A 21,707-nucleotide genomic window follows, 5' to 3' on the forward strand; every position below is an offset into this window, starting at 1 on the left:
TCTCCCTTCCCAGTGGTCCTCACACTTCCTTTTCCCGGGTCCTGAAGCGTGCCCTTGCGTGAGACTCCTGACAACCGGGGCCAATCAGAGGCTGGCGCGAGGGGGCGGGGCCATAGTTTAAACTAATTGTGCGCTCACAGCGCTGGCGCGAGCCCGCGACAAACCCGATCCCGTGGAAGCGTGAGGCGGAGCGGGAGCGCGCGGCCAGGTAACCGGCGCGGGCCTGCGGCTGGCGTTCAGTCAGGGCGCCCGCAGGGATGCCGGGGCCTAAAGGGGGTGCTGGAGAGGCGGGTGCGAGCGGAAGGCCTCCTTCATAACCTTCTCTGACTGGGGAGAATCTATCGGGGGTAAGGTTTGTGAGGAGGGGGGCAAGTCTGGTGTGGGGGAGGTGCCGGCGTGCCTAGGGGGAGGGTCTGTTTGGGGGCGTGTCTGTGGAATTCTGTCTACGACCCGGGCGCGGGGAGGGAAGGGGGGGGGGCTAGTGCGTGTTCCTGAAATGCTTGTGACCCAGAGGTCCCAAGGAAGTCTCCGCCTATTATTGTTAACAATAGCAGTAGTAATACTAGTAAACGTAGCACCCGCTACGTTTCAGGCATTGTACCACACCCTTGACGTGGATTTTTTAAACATTCCTAATTGTACTATTATCCTTTATTACAGTTGGGGAAGCGGAGGTATTTTATAATGTTTACTTGGTCAGGATTACATAGCTAGTGCATGGTTGGGTTAAATAAGGAGTGGGGGGTAAGGGGTGCGCGTTGTCTTGGACGGGTCACCTGATTTATTTTGAGCCTCACTTCGCATACGTTAACAATAACTTACCTGCCTTACCTACTTTTTGGGGTGGTTCTGAGGGTCAAATCAGTTAAGTTGTTTCATGGACGCGTCTTGGAGTGTACAAATACATGACTGTAAGTTACTGTGTGAAGGTTGTGGGTGGGAAAGAGCGTAACTGGCTTCATGCTGCCTCCTCTGGGTGTCCTTTCTTGCTTACGCCCCAGGGGAGTGCTGCTCATCTGGTATGGGAAGAGTGTCTGCATGTTTGTCCTTCTAGATAGACAGTGTCTTTTGTCCCCTATCCTGATGCCTAGGCAGGTATGAATGAAACGTGTCCTGGCTCTTAATGTATGCTTTGAAATGAATGAGCTTTCATGGACTGAAAAGAAAGAGGAGCCCATCTCCATTTAATGGCTTTTGAACCTTTGTATTCTATCTCTTTGCCTGGAATGGAACTGCCTTCTAAAACTGTGATAGTTACTCGCTTTAATTCGTGTTTCCCTCTCTCTAGTGTCTGATTCCTGGTCCCATATTTCCAAAGTTCTTGAAACGGTTACTCTGTAATGGGGATTAGGGCTACCTTGTGAAGATCTTTACTGTTGTGAATATATGAGAACCCAGAGGAAACATTCAGACCAAGTAAGGTAGCATTCCATCAGCAGGGATGAGTATATGTGTTCCCTCCCTCTCTGTTCCTGAATGGTTCTCCTTGTAGAGGAAGAAGCACATAATTCTATGTAAAAGCTTCCACAGTACTCTTTTCTTGGCCCAAGTTCAAGCAAATGATGACTAATTTTAATGACTGATTCTTAATCTAATGCCAGAGCTATGCTCCCCCAAAGCTAGGAGATCTTACCTGAAAGCTCATATAAAAACATTTCTATTTAGAATATTCTCTTTTATTTATGGAATATGAGAGTGAGAAGAATGCCTTGAACTAGTAGTTGAGTTCTAGGACTGTTAGGATGGTGAAAAGCCCTGCCACAGGTGGCTAAACAGGGCTGACTGGAGAATATTTTGACAGCTGTGTCTAATTGATAAAACCCGATGGTCAGTAAGTATGTTGGGGGTCATTTATTTCAGCCTCTTACCCACTGTTACACTGAACATATCAAAAGGTGTTGTCTGAATTCAAAATAAATACTTCCAAAGATGGGACCACTCCCAAAGGCAGTCCATTTCAATATTGAACAATTCTAAATAATAATAATTGTTATTGTATTCTAACAGTATTGTGTTTTGTGCTGTTAGTGATTATTTTCATTTTATCCTAATATGCTTACTGTTTGTTTTTTCACCATTCTTTCTTGCATTTTATTCCTTTTGTGTTAAATAGATGAACATATCCTTCAGATGTTTTCTTCGGTAAGGGGTCAGTTAGCGTTAAACACTCTGTGTAGAAACATCTATTTTTTTCTCTTCAGTCTTGATAGTTTAGCTGGGTACTAAGCTTCCAATTATTTTCTCTCAGCACTTTGAATATGTTATTTTACTGAAATTCTGGCTTTTTGTTAATTTTGAGAACTGTGCTCACAATTTAACTATCATTTTGTTGCAGGTAACCTGCATTTTTCTCTGGTAGTTTTTAAAGTTGGTTTTTTTGTTTGTTTTGTTTTTAATTTGACAGAGAGAGTCACAGTGAGAGAGGGAACACAAACAGGGGGAGTGGGAGAGGGAGAAGCAGGCTTCCCTCTGTGCAGGGAGCCTGGTGCAGGGCTCCATCCCAGGACCCTGGGATCATGACCTGAGCCAAAGGCAGACGCTTAATGACTGAGCCACCCAGGCGCCCCTTCTCTGGTAGTTTAAAGATCTTATTGTTTGTGTTCTGCAGTTTCATTACATGCTGTGTATTTAATTGTATCCTACTGGGAACTTATAGTGGTTCCTCAATCTGAGATTTCATACCTTGCATAAATTTTGTAAAAAGTTCGTAGTCATTCCCTTTTTAAATAGTACCTCTCGGGACGTCTGCGTGGCTCAGTTGGTTAAGCAGCTGCCTTCGGCTCAGGTCCTGGGATTGAGTCCCACATCGGGCTGCTTGCTCGGCGGGGAGCCTGCTTCTCCCTCTGCCTCTGCCTGCCATTCTGTCTGCTTGTGCTCACTCTTGCTCCTCTTTCTCTCTGACAAATAAATAAATAAAATCTTTAAAACAAATAAATAAATAAATAGTACCTCTCTCAGATCCCATATTTAACTTATGTTGGACTTTTTTATTCTGTCCTCTACATCTCTTTTTTTTTTTTTTAAAGATTTTATTTATTTATTTGTCAGAGAGAGCGAGCGAGAGCGAGCACAGGCAGACAGTGGAAGGCAGAGTCAGAGGGAGAAGCAGGCTCCCTGTGGAGCAAGGAGCCCAATGTGGGACTCGATCCCAGGACGCTGGGATCATGACCTGAGCCGAAGGCAGCTGCTTAACCAACTGAGCCACCCAGGCGTCCCTGTCCTCTACATCTCTTATCTTTCATGATTTCCATCTCTTTCTGTCTTACCTCTGGTAATTTCTTTAAATCTATCTCCTAGCTTAGTAATTTACTCTTCAGCTAGAACTAATTTACTTTGTGTATGTGTGTGTGTGTTTAAGGGCTGGAGGGGCAGAGGGAGAGGGGGAGAGAGAATCTTAAGCAGGCTCCACACCCAGTGCAGAGCTTGTTGAGAGCTCAATCTCATGACCCTGAGATCAAGACCTGAGCTGAGAGCCAGTTAGTTGCTCAGCTGACTGAGCCACCCAGATGCCCTGAGTTCTTATCTTCATTAGCTAACTTTTTCATTTTTAGAAGTACTATCTAGTACATTTTTAAATATGCTTCTTTGTTTTCCATGGTATCTTGTTTTTGTCTCATGTTTTCAACTCATATAATAATTTTATTTAATTAATTTATTTTTTTAAAGATTTTATTTATTTATTTGACAGAAAGAGATCACAAGTAGGCAGAGAGACAGGCAGAGAGAGAGGAGGAAGCAGGCTCCCTGCGGAGCAGAGAGCTAGTTGCGGGACTCCATCCCAGGACCCTGGGATCATGACCTGAGCCGAAGGCAGAAGCTTTAACCCGCTGAGCCACCCAGGCGCCCCTCAACTCATATAATAATTTTAAAGATTTTATTTTTTAAAATTTTTTATTTATTTGACAGAGATCACAAGTAGGCAGAGAGGCAGGCAGAGAGAGGGGAAGGGAAGCAGGCTCCCGCCGAGCAGAGAGCCCGATGTGGAGCTCCATCCCAGGACCCCGGGATCATGACCTGAGCCGAAGGCAGAGGCTTTAACCCACTGAGCCACCCAGGTGCCCCAATAATTTTAAATAAACTTATAGTCTCTATCATGTTTTTCTGAAGTTTTTAGGGATTTGTTTTAGCTGACTCTTGCCCATAATGAATAGTTTCTGCAGGTATGTAGTAGTTTTGGATTGTAAGGTCACATTCAAAGGGGCGTTGTCTGTGGTAGTCCTATGTAGCTTGGGTCGAGATCAGTTACTACCAAGAGCAGTTTATTTTCTTTCTTTGTTTCTTTCTTTCTTTCTTTTTTTTTTTCCAATTTTCTTTTAAGTCAACTTTGCTTAGGCATAATTTATGTACAATAAACTCTGTTTAAGGCAAAAAGTGTTTTGACAGATGTATATACCTATAAAAAGCTGCCACAATCAAAATATAGAGCCGTTCTATCATTCCCCAGAGTTTCTGCATATTTCTTTGCAGTCCATATTTCCCTTCACCTTGGCTCAGGAACTTTTTTTTTTTGAGATTTTATTTGAGAGAGAGAAGGAACAGGGGGAAGGGGAGAAGAAGAAGCAGACTCCACACCAAGCAGGGAACCCGACAATGGGGCTCCATCTTGAGACTCTGGGATCCTGACCTGAGCCAAAGGCAGGTGCTTAACGACTGAGCCACCCAGGTGCCCCCCTCAGGAACTATTGTTAATTTGCATTTCCTAGAATTTCATGTAAGTTAATCATACAGTGCATATTCTTGGCCTAGTTTCTTTCACATAGCATAGTACATATGAGATTTATCCATTTAGTTGCATATATCAGTAATTTGTGGCTTTCTGTTGCTACATAGTATTCTGTTGTATGGTTATATCATGTAATTTTATTATTCTCTGTTGTTGGACTTTTGGTTTGTTTCCAGTTTTTAGCTATTGTGATTAAATTGCTATGAGCAATCATGTACAAATCTTTGAGCATTTGTATATTTTTTCTTTTCAGAGTGGAATGATTGGGTTGTATGGCAGTTGTATTTAACTTTTTAAGAAATTGCCAGTTTTCCAAAGTGATGGTACCATTTTAGTAGTATGTGAGAGCTCCATTTGCTTTTCATATTCCCTTTTTTTTTAAGATTGTATTTATTTATGTATTTATTGAGAGAGAGCATGTGTGTGCACGTGATCATGCTTGAGCAGGGAGAGGGGAAGAAAAATCTCAAGCCGATGCAGCAAGTGCAGGGCTGGATATCACCACCCTGAGATCATGACCTGAGACAGATGTTAAACTGAATGAGCCACCCAGGAGCCCCCAGCTTCATATTCTTACCTATGCTTGGTATTGTTGTCCTTCTAATATATGCTCTTCTCATGGAGGTGTAGTAGTATCTCATTTTGGTTTTAGTTTGCATTTTCCTGTTAACCGATGATGGTGAACATTTTTTCACATATTTATTGGCCATTCATTGGCCATTGTATCTCCTGGAGAACTTTGTTATTGCTTCTGTTGGACACTCAAGGTTATTCCCAGCCTGGGACCAATGTATGCAATACAGATTTCCAGGCCACAAGCTTAGGCCACAAAACAACTATGGTTTTGAATTCCTAGGAGGTTTTTTCGTCCTCCTTCACTAGGTGAGCAAGATAAGCTTCCCTATTTCCCTGTGGACAGATTTTTTTTCCCCCTGGTCTTTTTATTGACTGCTTTTTTTTTTTTTTTTTAAGATTTTATTTATTTATTTGACAGAGAGAGATCACAAGTAGACAGAGAGGCAGGCAGAGAGAGAGAGAGAAGCAGGCTCCCTGCTGAGCAGAGAGCCCGATGTGGGACTCGATCCCAGGACCCTGAGATCAAATGACCTGAGCCGAAAGCAGTGGCTTAACCCACTGAGCCACCCAGCCACCCGACTGCTTCAGCCTTAATACAGCTTTAATACAATACAATATAATATCAGTTGTTTTTAGTAGGCTCAAAATCTGTCTCTTGGACAATGAGGAGTTTATAAATTCTTTACACTGCTAGCACAGCTATGCTGTCAGGTCACACTGTTCCTGGAATTTCCCTTACTTTCTCATGAGGTCAGTTTATCTGTGTATCAGTTAGGATCCAAGCAGGAAAGTAGAAACCACACATAGCTATTTTAGGAGTGAACTCAGTAAATGGAATTAGTTTAAACCTTTGTGGGAGGACTGAACAAGCAAAAGGGATTTTTTTTTCTTAGATTTTTATTTATTTATTTGACAGAGAGCAAGATCACAAGTAGGCAGAGAGGCAGGCAGAGAGAGAGGAGGAAGCAGGCTCCCTGCAGAGCAGAGAGCCTGACGCGGGGCTTGATCTCAGGATCTCAGGATCTTGGGATCATGACCTGAGCGGAAGGCAGAGGCTTCAACCCACTGAGCCACCCAGGCGCCCTGCAAAAGGGAATCTTAAAGTGAGTTTGATGTAGTAACTGCATTAAACAGCTAGCTCATCTAAGACTGAGAAACAAAGGGAGGGAACAGTTGGAATTATCAGAGTATAGAAGTCTGAAGGGATCTGGAGGACTACGCCCTGATTCTCTGCGGAGAGGGTGTTGCCTGGTGCTGCTGGTTTCTCAGGTGCTCCCGGGAAGGGCCTATAGGAGCCAGGTTTGCTTGAGCTCTGCCCAGCTGGTGCTGTTGCCTCGGAGGGGTGCCATGAGGCTGGTTCTGGGAGTTCAGAAAGAAGTGCAAAGGAACCAACTGCTGTTGTCAAGAAACAGCACGCCTAGGAAGGAGGAAGTTCCTGCTTTCCATTTTCCCTTTAGCACCTCCTATTGACAGAGCCTAACTGTGAGCCAGCTGGCAAAGGTGAAATGGGGTTGGCAGAGTCCAAGCCCCAATGTCACAGAGCAGAGTATAACAGGGTAGGTGGAGCAGCAGAGAGACGATAACTTAACTGGCATAATCTAAAAGGATGTTTATTGTATTTCCCCAACCATTTCCAGGTGTATTTAGTAGGAAGATTTTCAGGTTATCTGATTTATTATATCAACAGTCACAGCAATAGCTACGTTCTTTTTTTTTTTTTTTTTCCTCAGTATATACTCTGAGCTAGGCATGACTCTAAGCACCTTGCATGAACTGCTTCCCAAAGTTCTTTAAGGTAAATATTACCATTATTACTGTTCCCTTTAACAGGCAAATAAACTGAGCCACAAATAAATCAAGTAATCTACTCAAAGTCATACAGTTTGTAAGTAGTGGAGTTGGTGTTCTAATCCAAGCATTCTGGGTTCTATAACCCCCATCATTTTATTTTATTTTTATTAATTTTTTTAAATTTTTTATTAACATATAATGTATTATTAGCCCCAGGGGTACAGGTCTATGAATCGCCAGGTTTACACACTTCACAGCACTCACCATAGCACATACCTTCCCCAGTGTTCATAACCCCACCACCCTCTCCTTACCCCCTCCCTCCAGCAACCCTCAGTTTTGTGAGATTAAGTGTCTCTTATGGTTTGTCTCCCTCCTGACACCATCTTGATTCATTTATTCTTTTCCTACCCCCCAAACTCCCCACATTGCATCTCCACTTCCTCATATTAGGGAGATCATATAATAGTTGTCTTTATAACCCCCATTCTTAATTTCTTTTTTTTTTTTAATTTTTATTTATTTATTTTTTAAATTTATTTTGACAGAGAGAGATCACGAGTAGACAGAGAAGCAGGCAGAGAGGGGGAAGCAGGCTTCCTGCTGAGCAGAGAGCCCGATGCGGGGCTCGATTCCAGGACCCTGAGATCACGACCTGAGCTGAAAGCAGAGGCTTAACCCACTGAGCCACCCAGGCGCCCCCCATTCTTAATTTCTTAATTATGCTGAAAGTCTTCCCCATGTCCAACCCAAATCTATCTTCCTATAATTTCTGCTCAGTAGTTCTGGTTTTGTCTTCTTGCAAGAGAACACATAGGTTTTTCTCTTCACCTGCATGACAAGCATGCATATATTTGAAAAAAGTTCTCACGTTTTCACTGCTAAACTTCTGTAGTTCTTCTCTCACATTTGCTACAACATGACTTTTAGACCTTGCACCACAGTTGTTGTTATTCTTCACTGCATATACTCTGACTTTGCTCTTTAAAAGGTGGAGCACAGAGTTGTCACACAACCCAAGCCTGCACTGTGTTTTCTGTAGCTCTGTTACATTCATGGTTCATTGAGAGCATAACAGCCTATCCTCCACCTCCCACTAGAGGCATCCTGCTCCCTCCCCTACCCCAAAGGCAGCCTTTTAAATATGAACTGCTGTACCAGGTCTCTACCATCTTGTATTAGTTTGGCTGATTTCTTTTACTGTGAATGCAAGCCTTTATATTTAATCTCATTAAATTGTATTGTGTTGCTTTTGGTAATGAAAGCTTGGTTACAAAGCTTGGTATGAGCTTGATTTAGTAACAAAAGGTTGCTTTTGGTGTTGAGATCTTTGCCAGAACAAATCTAAAAACATTGTATTTTCTGTCCTTCATAGTTTGTAATTCCAAAGTTGACAAGCAGGCTTTATATGTTTTCACTCTGTCTTTGGTAAAAAAAGCTATGATGGTAGGTTTGAGAAGCAAGCTCTGTGTTATACCACTACAGGCCTTCAGTTGATGGAAGTTTGGGAGGGAATAGTTTTTATTATTCTTTCTGCTAAATTAGTGGAGGAGCTATCTGGAAAGGGCAATATCTTGGCTGTCAGTGAGAGGAGGAGAGAGTCAAGGTTAAGGGTTGGCCATTGGGCAGTCAGTCACCCTAATAAGGGACCACTAGGCAGAAGTAAAATGATCTGGTGGCTGTAGAAGGGAAAGAGAGCATATTGCACAGCATGCTCCTGGGTTGAGGCCTCTGTTGACAGCTGTGTCAGCTGCCCTTTCCATCCTATTTAAGGGCTGATTTCTTTGAAGCCAGTGCAGGAAATGCCAGTGATTCAGCCTTGCAGATTTATTCTGCCTTACTGCATCTGAAGACTGTTTTATATGGCGAGAAGTAAAGACTTCAGACATATTTATTTGACCACTTGGGTGCCTTCCTGTGACTGGCCAGAGACACTTGTTTTGCATGCTGTCAAGTTTTTGGTGCCCTGTGGCAAGGTGGATGCAATGTGACCCTAGCTCTTGGGTCCTTTGTATGGGTAGTAACTGTATTCTGCCCTGTAAGTGGGCATTTGTCAAGTGTCTCTGCTGGATGGCCTCAGTGAAGGGTGAGGTAATAATAGCTTTTATTACCCCTTTTCTATCCTTCCTGTGGTGTGATGGTGTGAGTTTGAGGGAAACCTCTTGTTCCCTTAGAGTTTGCCACTGTACCCCTTATGAACTATTGCAAAGTTGACTCTGGTTGGCTGCTGACCTCCAAAGCCCAGTTGCCTTAGGTAGTGAGCAAATAAGTAATGAGCACCTCTTTTATCTCTCTCAAAGAGCTGAGTATACAAAGAAGGGTGTAATACAGTAATTTCTTCCTTACCAGCTGTTCAAACCTACAGATTCTTTATAGGAATAATAAATATTTATATACTCTTGTATAAGTTCAAACCTATAGATACTTTATAAGAAAAATATAAAAAATACACTGTTCACCTAGATTCACCAGTTGTGAACACTTTGCTGCATTTGTCTCTATCCTTCATTTTCTGACACTTTTGACTGTTACATGTGAACATCATGTTACTTCATTCTAAATATTTCAGCAGTGTTTCTTAAAAACAAGACTGTCTTCCACTATACAGTTAGCACTTAGGAAATTTAATATTGATTCAGTACATTCAATGTATAGTGCTTGTTCAGACTTCACAAAATTTCCCAGTGATGTCCTTTATACACTTTTTTCAAATCAATCTTCATTGAAGGATCGTGCTTACATTTAGTTGCCATGATTTTGTCAGGCCCGTTGAACAGTTCTCTAATCTCTTAATCTTAAATTTTTTTTCTATCATAGTATTGACATCCTTGAAGAATTTAGGTTACACTTTTGCGGAATATATATATATATATTTTTTTTAAACTTTTTTTTTTTTTTAAGATTTTATTTGTTTATTTGACAGAGAGAGATCATAAGTAGGCAGAAAGGCAGGCAGAGAGAGAGAGAGAGAGGAGGAAGCAGGCTCCCTGTTGAGCCGAGAGCCCGATGTGGGACTTGATCCCAGGACCCTGAGATCATGACCTGAGCCGAAGGCAGAGGTTTAACCCACTGAGCCACCCAGGCACCCGCGGAATATATATTTTTTAAAGATTTTATTTATTTATTTGACAGAGAATCCAAAGCAGACTCCATGCTGAGTGCAGATCCCAATGTTAGGCTTGATCCCCCAACTGTGAGATCATGACCTGAGCCTAAACTGAGAGCCAGATGCCTAACCGACTGAGCCACCCAGGTGCCCCGAGAATGTTTCTTAATTTGGATTTGTATGATTGTTTTCTCTTGATTAGATTCAGGTTAAAGGGGCGCCTGGGTGGCTCAGTGGGTTAAAGTCTGCCTTCGGCTCAGGTCATGATCCCAAGGTCCTGGGATTGAGCCCCGCATCGCATCGGGCTCTCTGCTCAGCGGGAAGCCTGCTTCTCTTCCTCTCTCTCTCTCTGCCTGCCTTTCTGCTTACTTGTGATCTCTGTCTGTCAAATAAATAAATAAAATCTTTTAAAATATATATATAAAAAAAGATTCAGGTTAAAATTTTTAGTAGAACTATGTAGGTTAATACAGTAGTGTGATTAGTGAATTAGAGACTAACACATGGACTCAGTATTTAGTTTTGCATGACCATATATAATTTGGCACAAGATTGTGTTGTCTAGTCTGTAAGCCCAACAGGAACTGAGAGAAGAGGGAACTCAGCAGGACCTGGAATAATTAGGAAGGACTTTGGCAGGAACGTGGATAGAGTTTGAGGTAATTGGAGTATGGCTAGATAAGCTGCTATAGTGGGTGTCCCATCCCACTATTAAGGTTGTATATCATGAAAATGAATTTCCTCTCCAGAGTTTTTATGTATTTTTAAAAAAGATTTTATTTATTTATTTGACACAGAGAAATCACAAGTAGGCCAAGAGGCAGGCAGAGAGAGGGGGAAGCAAGCTCCCTGCTGAGCAGAGAGCCCAGTGCGGGGCTTGATCCCAGGACGCTGTGACCATGACCTGAGCTGAAGGCAGAGGCTTAAGCCTCTGAGCCACCCAAGTGCCCCTATTTATGTATTTTTAATTTTTATATATTTTTAAATTTTTAATTGTTTTTAGATTTTATTTATTTATTTGACAGAGATCACAAGTAGGCAGAGAGGCAGGCAGAAAGAGAGAGAGAGAGAGGAAGAAGCAGGCTTCCTGTTGAGCAGAGAGCCCGATGAGGGGCTCAATCCCAGGACCCTGGAATTATGACCAGAGCCCAAGGCAGAGGCTTTAACCCACTGAGCCACCCCAGGTGCCCCTATTTATGTATTTTTTAAAGATTTGATTTATTTTAGAGAGCAAGATACTGAGAGTGCAAGTTAGGGGGAGGGACAGAGGAAGAGAGGGAATCCCAGGCTGACTCCATGCTGAGGGTGGAGCCTGATGTGGGGCTCAGTCTCACGAGGGATCATGACCTGAGCTAAAATCAAGAGTCAGACATGTAACTGACTGAGCCACCCTGGCACCCCTCCTCTTCAGAGTTTTAGAGCTCTGTATCTTCTGTGGTATTTGTACTATTGGGAATCCTCATACTTTAGAACTCTTGCTTTGGGTTCAGAGATGATGCCCAGCATTTTGCCAGCTGCCTAACCTTGGGAAAGCTTCTTTACTTGCAAGCTAGAAAGAATATTAATAACCATCTAAGAGGTCATTGTAATGCTCAAGGTAAAGTATTGCATAAATATTTGAATTAAAATATTTGAATGCTTTTAGGTAGGAATAACACTTGGGCTTTTGCCATATGCTCCACTGGAGAATCCATTTCTTTTACTGCCTGACTCCTGAAGGTATTTGAATTTACCACTGCTGGATAACTGAAGGCATGGAAATGAGAGAGGCTAATGCAGAGAGAGTGGGAAGACTGGCTTGATAAGTTCGGAGTATACAGTGGAATAGTGGGAAATAGGTTGAATAAATGACTTAAGGCCATATAATGGAGGATTTAAAAAATTAAGTCAGATAATTTAGGTATGATGCTTTAGGCAGAAGAAAGCCATAGAAGGTTTTTGAGTAGGAGAAATACTTGGATATGAGCATGGTATGGAGCCACCAGAGAAAGGACCTTTTCTGGTTTGGAGACCAGAATCCTAACAGAACAGAGCATTCCCAGTGCTGATCAAAGGGAGTGGGGGTGGGAGTGTGGTGTGGTTTAGTTTGGCAATCCTGCCACAGGAGGCCAGAATTTCTGCTCCAGTGACTCTTCCTGCTCTGCGACTGACTCACCCCGTTGACCTAGGCTGTGTGGCTTCCCTTCCGGTTGCTGTCTGATCTATAGAACCCTAGAGCTGCCCAGGATGATATGAGGCTGAGCTGACCAACGTGGGTGGGATGGGAGAATGAACAAGCATTCCTGTCCCTTTGCCCCTTCCTGGCTAGATGCTAATTCTAAGTCAGACTGCCAGGGATCTCTTATCCAGGCCTGAGGAAGCTGTCTACGAGGAGGTAAGTTCAAGATGGTTCCTGCCCTCTCTGGTTTTTCATAAATCAGCTTTTTCCTGAACAGAAGCTTTACTATTTTTTCCCTGATTCATGTTCTTCATAGTAATGTTCTTTCAGTTACTTGAAGCACATGGTTTACTGCAGGAGGCAGGAAGAGAGGTTCAACAGACATATTTTTGTTGTGTGTATTTTTGGGGTGAGAGGGGAGGTATCCAGAGGTTTTCATTGACCCCTGCTCTAAGGTAGATTATCTAGAACTCTTGTGAGCTACATACTGAACAATGGCTCATACCCACAGGGGCGATTACAGAGAGCTAGCCTGGTCTTTTTTTTTTTTTTTTTTTTAAGTTTTTATTTATTCATTTGTCAGAGAGACAAACAGCACAAGCAGGGGGAGCAGCAGGCAGAGGGAGAAGCAAGCTCCCTGCTGAGCTCGGAGCGGGGTGTGGATCCAAGGACCCTGGGTTTATGACCTAAGCTGAAGGTGGAGGCTTAACCGACTGAGCCACCCAGGCATCCCAAGATATCCTGGTCTTAAGCCATCATTTCTCAGCTACTGGTTTCAGAACCATTGTGATGTACTTGAGTGTTCCGTTATTTCCTTTCACTTTAAAAGACAACAGTAAAAATAAATAAATAAATAATTAAATAGAATAAAATAAAAGACAGCAGGGAGGAGTATGGATTAGTATATATTTATGGATTATGCTAGAAGTTAGGGTGACTGGGTTTCTAGTCCTGACTGTTGCTAACCAGTTATGTTACCAGAGACATTGCCTAACCTCAGTGCACTGAGTGATCTCATACGTAAAAATGAAAAGTTCGGATTATATGATCTGGAAGATTGATTCCAGGGTCAAAATATATGATTTTATAATGTGTGATTGTAAAGTAATACAATTAATATGTGACATATATTGCATATATCTTGCCCCCTTAGTTGTGGTTTCAGGACACTTAATGTTTGTAAGTTTGTCCTGAGAGTAATTGTGTTCTCAGCCTTTGTATTTATTCTGGTGAGGCTGCCAATGCTCAGAATATTTTTGGCTTCTAAGCCAATCTTTTGAATATCCTCAGAAGTGGCAAATCATCACTCTTGCTTAGTGGATTCAGGTTTAGGAGATAGCCAAAAGATACTGTGAGCCAAAGAGTGAAACAAGGCAGTACATTTTTTGGTGAAGAATGACATGTAAACAGTAAGACTTAATTTTTGTGTGTGTCTTCATGTGGAGTAGACCTTAAAGGCAGTTTCCAAAGGAGTGTTTTATAAATATTTTGAGTGATGGTAATATTGTTAGAATAAGTTAATAACTTCCTGCAGAGACTGTTTTGACTACAGTTTTCATTTGATTTAATAAGATTGGAAATGTTTGTTTAAAAAGGTGTCACTTCCTTTATACTCACTGTGCATGTATGCTTGCTTCTAGGCCATGGTGACTAGATAGTGGAGAAAATTTACCTTTCTCATTGTAGTCCTCCCAAATCACAAATGTGATTTGGGGACCAAAAAGGATCGGAATGTGCTGCTGTAGGACACCATAGCCGAGGGGGTGTTAGCAGTCCCATCTCCAGAAAACTCAGTCACAGGTTCTTCTGGCTGTAGCACCCACTGCACACCAGCATGCCAGCACCCATCACATGGTGGGGCTGAACCAGATAGTTTAGTAGCTCGTCTTTTTGTGGGAAAAATTATATATCAAGTTACTTCTTTTTTTTTTTTTTTTGGTCAGCAGGTTGGTTTGAGAAAGGGTGACAATGGGCAGGGGGGATAGAAAGAGGGAAAGCAGAGAGCCTATCTTGAATGCATTTGAAATAGGCTGATTGGTGTACCCCGGAATATGTTCCTGGAAATGGTGTTCTTGTTGATAACTAGTCAGTAGAATAAGGTATTAGGCAATGTGGTCAAAAGATTCTGTCACTAAGTCACTATATGGTCATTTGCAATTCTTTCTTACTCAAGGCCTTGTTTTCCTCATTTTGGTATTGAAAAAGTTACATACTAAGAGTTCTAGATCTGAAAATAGGTATGTGTAAGGAGATTTGAGGTCAGGAAGTATGTACTTGTTATAAGTTGCTTGACTATTAGATTAGGGGATAGAAGTGAAATTCCTTTTTAGCCCCTAAATTGCAGTGATTTTGCTTTCTACAGGCAGTCACAGCTGAGTGATCAAACATGAAGTAGCTGTTTAATGGGAAGCAGGCACTTGGAGCTTTCTCCTGAAAAACAATCACAGGACATGCTGGTCCTGATAGAAGTCATTTGGTGGTAGGACCTTTTGTTTGAAGAAGTTTGGGGTGAATTTCATCCAAATGGACAGTGTGGATTTTGTGGTTTAGGAGATTTAGAGACTTTGTTCCCTGCTGTGGTTAATTTCAAGTCTTTCTTTAAAGGGATTCTTTTAATGATTGGGGCAACGAGATTCATTTAGAAAAGCCCCAGGTAACCACAATTAGAAGTTAAATGGCCAAGAGCAAAGCCAGTTGCTGGAGAGAAAGTGCCCTAATTAGTTGCTTTTTGACACTTAGATCCCATAGTGACCCCAAGGAGAGAATAGGCTGCTTAGTGAGCTCACTAGGCCCTAGGCTGGGAGATTTGGGCTCCAAACAGAGGAGGAGGTGACCTGTAGAATCCACACCTCTTAATCTCCCTATTTCTCTTCTTTCCCTCAGTGCCCTTTAGTTTTAATTAGGATTGTGTAAACACAATCAGTTTGCCAGTCCCCTTAAAGTGGCAGGCCCATGACATTTTCTGTTGGTCATTTGTGCTAGGTAGGTGACTTTAAATTAGAGGGATTGACACTGGCTTTACTGGCTGCGTTACTGAAAGAATTCATTACATTAGGGCCAGTTGACATTCAGTCAGGCAACATTATTTAGCACCTACTGTGTGCAAGCATTGTGCTAAAGTGGAGCTGATAGGTGAATGAGGGGGTTTCTGCTCTCCAGAAGCTTAGTCAAGTGAAACATATTTGTAGCTAGCATAGACCCAAAGAGGAATGGAATAAAGTGTGTAGAGGAACAGGCAATACTGGGAACATGTAGAGGAGAGAACAGTTGTTTTTAAAATGGGAGAACGAGAAGAACTTCTGAAGAGAAAAGGCTTTTGAACCAGGTTATAAAAGGCAAATTTAGGCCTTCAGTAAGTTTAAAAGAAAAAACATTTTGGAGGAGGTCACAGCATGGGCAAATATACAGAGCATGTTTGGGAAAAGTATTCCTGAGACAGTGTATTTTAGAGTTAGGAGCTGGAGGTAGGCTGGAAAGGAAATTTGATGGTTTGATCTTTAACTATAAGTGTCATGTTAAGGGATATGGATTTTATTCTGAATGGAGTTAGCTGTTGAGTTTTACTTATTAATAAATTCTTATTTTTTTATTAACATATAATGTATTATTAGCCCCAGGGGCACAGGTCTGTGAATCGCCAGGTGTACACACTTCACAGCACTCACCATAGCACATACCTTCTCCAATGTCCATAAACCAACCACCCTCTCCTTACCCACCTCCCCCTGGCAACCCTCTGATTTTTTTTTTTAAGTTTATATATTTTTTTTAGTTATTTCTGCACCCAGCATAGTGCTCGAACTCACAACCCAGAGATCAAGAGTTATAGGCTCTTCTGACTGAGCCAGCCAGACACACCCTGAATTTTTTTTTTTTTAAGGTTTTATTTATTTATTTGACAGACAGAGATCACAAGTAGGCAGAGAGGCAGGCAGAGAGAGAGAGGAGGAAGCAGGCTCCCTGCCGAGCAGAGAGCCCGATGCGGGACTCGATCCTAGGACCCTGAGATCATGACCTGAGCCGAAGGCAGCGGCTTAACCCACTGAGCCACCCAGGCGCCCCTGATTTTTTTTTTTTAAGATTTTATTTATTTATTTGACAGAGATCACAAGTGGGGGGGGGGGGGCGGGGGGAGCAGGCTCCTTACTGAGCAGAGAGCCTGATGTGGGGCTCGATTCCAGGGCCCTGAGATTGTGACCTGTGCCAAAGGCAGAGGCTTAACCCTTTGAGCCACCCAGGTGCTCCCCCACTTTTTTAAAAGATTTATTTATGAGAGAGAAAGCACTGTAGTAGCTGGGGGAGGGGCAGAGTGACAGGGAGAACCAGACTCCCTGCTGAGCAGGAAGCCCTATCTGGGACTCCATTCCAGGCTCCTAGGATCATGACCCAAGCTGAAGGCAGCTGCTCAACTGACTGAGCCACCCTGTTTTGTTTTTTAAGTAGGCTCCATGCCCAGTGTCCAGCCCAATGCAAGGCTTGAACTCATGACCCTGACATCAAGACCTGAGCTGAGATCAAGAATCAGATGCTTAACCAACTGAGCCACCCAAGTGCTTGGCCCCCTGAATGTTTTTGATGTGAGGAATAACATGATCCAGTCCATGTTACTTAGGTCTTAGTCTGGTTTCTTTCTTGAAAAAGAAAAAAATTATTTGAGAGAGAGAGCGCATGCTTGTGCACACTGAGGGGGAAGGGCAGAGGTAGAGAGAATCTTAAGCAGACTCTGCACAAAGCTTGGGCTCCTTGCAGGGCTTGAACCCACGACCCTAAGATCAGGGCCTGAGCCGAAACCAAGAGTTGGATGCTTAACTGACTGTGCCAACCAGGCACCCTGATCTGTTTTCTTTAAATGTAAGGTCTTAGATTTAAGGGTTAAGAAGGTGGTTTTCCTGGGTCCTTAGCGTATAAGGTTTGTCGGGCATCTCAATATAATTTGATTCCTCAGTTATATTTACTAAAGTATCTCCAAAAGCAAGAAGGCAGGAAATGGTTAGCATTGTCCCTTTAGGGGGACAGCTGAGCTTTTCTACACCCCAAAGAGGAAGGTTTTCTTAGGCATATACCTTGTGCAGTCTTCTTGCTAGTGGGTTGCTTACTTTTCCTCTAATCCTGTGTGTAGTCCTATACATATTTCTCAGAAGGGGTGAACTTTTGATTATACACTGGAAACCAAAAATGTTTTTTGAATCTGATTGAAAAATAGTATATATATTCATTGTAGGAAATAGGAAAAATACAGGAAAGGATAAAGAAGAAAACTAAAATTATCTATAATCCCACCATCTGGAGAAAATCACGTATTCCCATTTTAGTATTTCTTTTCAGTGTTCCGTACCTATACGTATTTCTGTTTTGCATAGTCTTAAGTCATATATTGCCTATAATTTTGTATTCTGCTTCCCAGTTACCATTGTATAAATTCATATAAATTTAAAATGTCGGGGTCCCTGGGTAGCTCAGTCATTAAGTTTCTGCCTTCGGCTCAGGTTATGATCCCAGGCTCCTGGGATTGAGCCCTGCAAGCCCCGCTTGGTGGGAAGCCTGCTTCTCTCTCTCCTACTCCTCCTGCTTGTGTTCCCTCTTTCGCTGTCTCTCTCTCTGTGTCAAATAAATAAATAAAATCTTTAAAAAAAAATGTTGCTGAAACTGTAAATACTTATAATGGCTGTATAATAGTCTATCATAGAGAATTTTTATAGTGCTTTCAGTTTTTCTATTTTAAACAATACTGTAATAATTTTATACAAATTATAAAAGTAATATATAAAACAACTAAGTCCCCTACACTTAACCCTTTATCCTAATGCTATTCTGCTGACATAACCATTTTTATTTTATTTTATTTTTTTAGATTTTATTTGTCAGTGGGGAGAGAGCACAAGCAGAGGGAGTGGCAGGCAGAGGGAGAAGCAGATTCCTCACTGAGTAGGGAGTTGGATGGGCGACTCAATCCTAGGACCCTGGGATCATGACCTGAGCTGAAGGCAGGCACCTAACCAACTGAGCCACCCAGGTATCCTGAGATAACCATTTTTATTTACTAATAGTTTTTATTATTTATTTATTTATTGGAGAGAGAGAGAGATCACATGCGCATACATTTGGGTATAAGGGGTAAGGGGCAGAGGGAGAGAGAATCTTAGGCAGACTCCGTGCTGAGTGTGGAACCTCACACAGGACTCGGAGATTATGACTTGAGCCAGAGTCAAGAGCTGGACCCTTAACAGACCAAGCCACTGTGTGCCCCATATAAATTTTGTTTAAGATGAGCCTCACTGTCTACAATAGCCACTGTGAGTTGGACAACAATCTATATTAAGAAACTGTTCTTTAGGGGCACCTGGGTGGCTCAGTGGGTTAAACCTCTGCCTTCGACTCAGGTCTTGATCTCAAGGTCCTGGGATCGAGCCCTGCATTGGGCTCTCTGCTCCGCGGGGAGCCTGCTTCCCCCTCTCTCTGCCTGCCTCTCTGCCTACTTGTGATCTCTGTCTGTCAATAAATAAATAAAATCTTTAAAAAGAAAGAAAGAAAGAAAGGAAGGAAGGAAGGAAGAAAGGAAGAAAGAAAGAAAGAAAGAAACTGTTCTTTAGATGTTCAGTGTAAGTTGCTGTTTCATTTAGACCCAAGTAGTAAATACTTCAGGCTTTGTAGGCTGTGTAGTTGCAGCTACAGTTGACCCTTGAACAACATGGATTTGAACTGCATGGGTCCACTTATACAGGGTTTTTTTTTTTTTTAATTAAATACAGTACTGTAAATGTATTTTCTCTTATGATTTTCCTAGTAACATTTTCTTTAGCTTTATTGTTTGGTTACAGTATTAATACAGATAACTTACATGATAGATGTTAATCAGTTGTTTGTTATCTGTAAGGCCTCCAGTTAACAGTGGCTGTTAGTGGTTAAGTTTTTGGGGTGTCAGAAGTTCTGCATGGATTTTCAACTACATAGGATTGTGGGGGTGTCCAGAAGTTTGGCACCCCTTATCCTTGCGTTATTCAAGGGTCCACTCTGTTCACCTCTGCAGGTCATAGTTTGTTGACCTTTGGATAGTGGGAAATATATCGGAATATGTTGTTGAGAAGGCCTAGCTGTTCAAAAACTATAGCATTTTTCTCAAGCTTTTTCTTTTCTTTATTTATTTTAAACATTTTATTTTTTTTGTTAGAGACAGAAAGCGTGCACCAGCAGGGGTGGGGCAGAGGAGAGAGAGAAGCAGACTCCCTGCTGAGCAGAGACCCTGATGTGGGGCTCCAGCTGAAGCCAGATGGTTAACTGACTGAGCCACCTAGGCACCCCCAAAGCTTTTTAAAGTATGAGGAATCCATTATAATCTAATATGGAAACATGTCAAAGAAATTTTTAAGTGAAAAAGGCAAGTTGCAAAACAAATCATACAATATAATTACAGGTATGTAGACCAAACACACTCAAACTCTTTGTCTCTTTACTTACATACATGCATGTGTGTGTGTACACACACACACACACACACACACATGCATATACACATACATGTATCTCTTTCTGTATACACACATGTGTACGTGTGTGCATCTTTAGGAAAAGCTACAACAAAGTTTTGTTTTTGAGGAGGGGACTGCCATTGTGAATGTCGGTTAAGGTTTAGTAAATGAGTTTTATATTTTACTCTATATATTTCTGTATTATAATATTTCCTAATGATACTGTATTCTTCCTACTTGTTTGGATAGCTGGTGGTCCTATCTGCACTTGCTAGGGTTATGAGTGTGACAAAGTAGGATTAATTCCACAAGCCACTTCTGCCCACATCAGTTGAGTGGGAAGCAGCTGCTGAGACCAGAACAAGGAGCACATATATTGGGTGGGGGTGGGGGTGTGGTATGCGCAGGTGGCTGAGACAGGCAGCCAGGATAGGCCAATTCTAATTTACCAACAGTGAATATCACATGTCCTGTCTTGACATTCTCCAAGTTGCTTTGCCCTCCTTTATCACACTGGGCCCTGAGGAAAATTCTGTGAGCAAGTAAGGCAGAGATGGTGACAAGAAAGGAAACAATCAAAATATTGGATGACTAGAAAGTGTGTGTATAGAAATTTTTTTCTTTCATTTAAAAAGGAATATGCACAAGGATATGCATTACAGCATTGTTTGAAATGGTAACAGTTTGAAAATAGCCATGTCCATTAGTAGGAAAATATATGAACACATTGTTTTATGTTCTTTATGTGGACTGTTACTCAGGTTTTTTTTTTTTAAGATTTTATTTATTTATTTGACAGACAGAGATCACAAGTAGGCAGAAAGGCAGACAGAGAGAGGAGGAAGCAGGCTCCTTGCTGAGCAGAGAACCTGATGCGGGACTCGATCCCAGGACCCTGGGATCATGACCTGAGCTGAAGGCAGAGGCTTTAACCCACTGAGCCACCTAGATGCCTGTTATTCAGATTTTTTAAAGTATGAGTTAAAATTTTTTATTTAGTGACACTTGAGATTCATGATAAATTATTAAGTGAGAAAAACAAGTTACAGAGCAATCTTGAAGTGTAAACCTAGTTTTTAGTTTTTAAAAAATGGAGAATAATAAAAAATCCTCTTAAATATAAAAATACATTTGTAGTTACATTGTAGGGGGGCATGAAAAAAATCTGTTAACATATCTTGTGGGAGGGCCCAGCGGGGAATGAAAATGGGCTAAGAGATTACAAATTTTGTTTTTTAATCTAATTTTGTATTGCTTCATTGATTTTAGAGAACAAGGAAAATAAACTTGTTCAAGCAAGAGGGGAAGTCTTCTATTTTTTCATCTTAATTGATTTTTAAGAGGTGCTTTTAGTTTTTTATTGAGTTAATGAAGCAGAGAATTATGAAAGTGAAAAATAGAGTTAATATGTAAATCTTCTCCTGGGTTTAGAGAGAGGTATCTGGGTAGTAATCCTAGGAGTCAAAGAACCAACTTTGTACTTAACCTTCTGGGGTGTGAGCTTTAATTTAATAAGGTCACTTAACAACTGTTAAACAGGGCCCCACTCTCTCCATCTCTTAAATGAAGAGCTTGTACCCGAGACAAGGTTCTCCAAGGTCCTTTCTAGCCCTAACACTCCAGGATCTATGATCTCACGGTTGAACTACCTTAAGAGATTAGAACATTGTATTTTGTTTATTTTTAAATGCTTTGTTGCATTGTTTTTACGTTTTAGCACTCTGAAATTAGGAGGCATTTATAATTGGTGGCGTTTTTAAATTGTCATTGGCATTTTTCACATTTTTATTGTCTCTGAAATTGAGATATCTTACTATTGTACTGATAGTATAGGATAGTTCCACTTTTCAGATGCCATTTTTTTTTTTTATTTACTATAATCTTGGT

At 41.6% G+C, this 21,707-nt stretch overlaps 1 protein-coding gene across 3 annotated transcripts in view; it reads left to right on the top strand.

The window, feature by feature from the left end:
- Nucleotides 1-27: 27 nt before the first annotated feature.
- The window catches only part of NUMA1 (nuclear mitotic apparatus protein 1), a 77,522-nt gene continuing 55,842 nt past the window's right edge, over nt 28-21,707 (top strand). Inside the window, exon 1 of one of the 3 annotated variants that reach the window (XM_032359504.1) lies at nt 28-208. The gene's annotated coding sequence lies outside the window, so the exon portion shown is untranslated. The other 2 variants (XM_032359507.1, XM_032359509.1) reach the window with 2 other exon arrangements.

The sequence above is a fragment of the Mustela erminea genome, chromosome 9, assembly GCF_009829155.1.
Source record: "Mustela erminea isolate mMusErm1 chromosome 9, mMusErm1.Pri, whole genome shotgun sequence".
NCBI classification, from domain to species: Eukaryota; Metazoa; Chordata; class Mammalia; order Carnivora; family Mustelidae; genus Mustela; species Mustela erminea.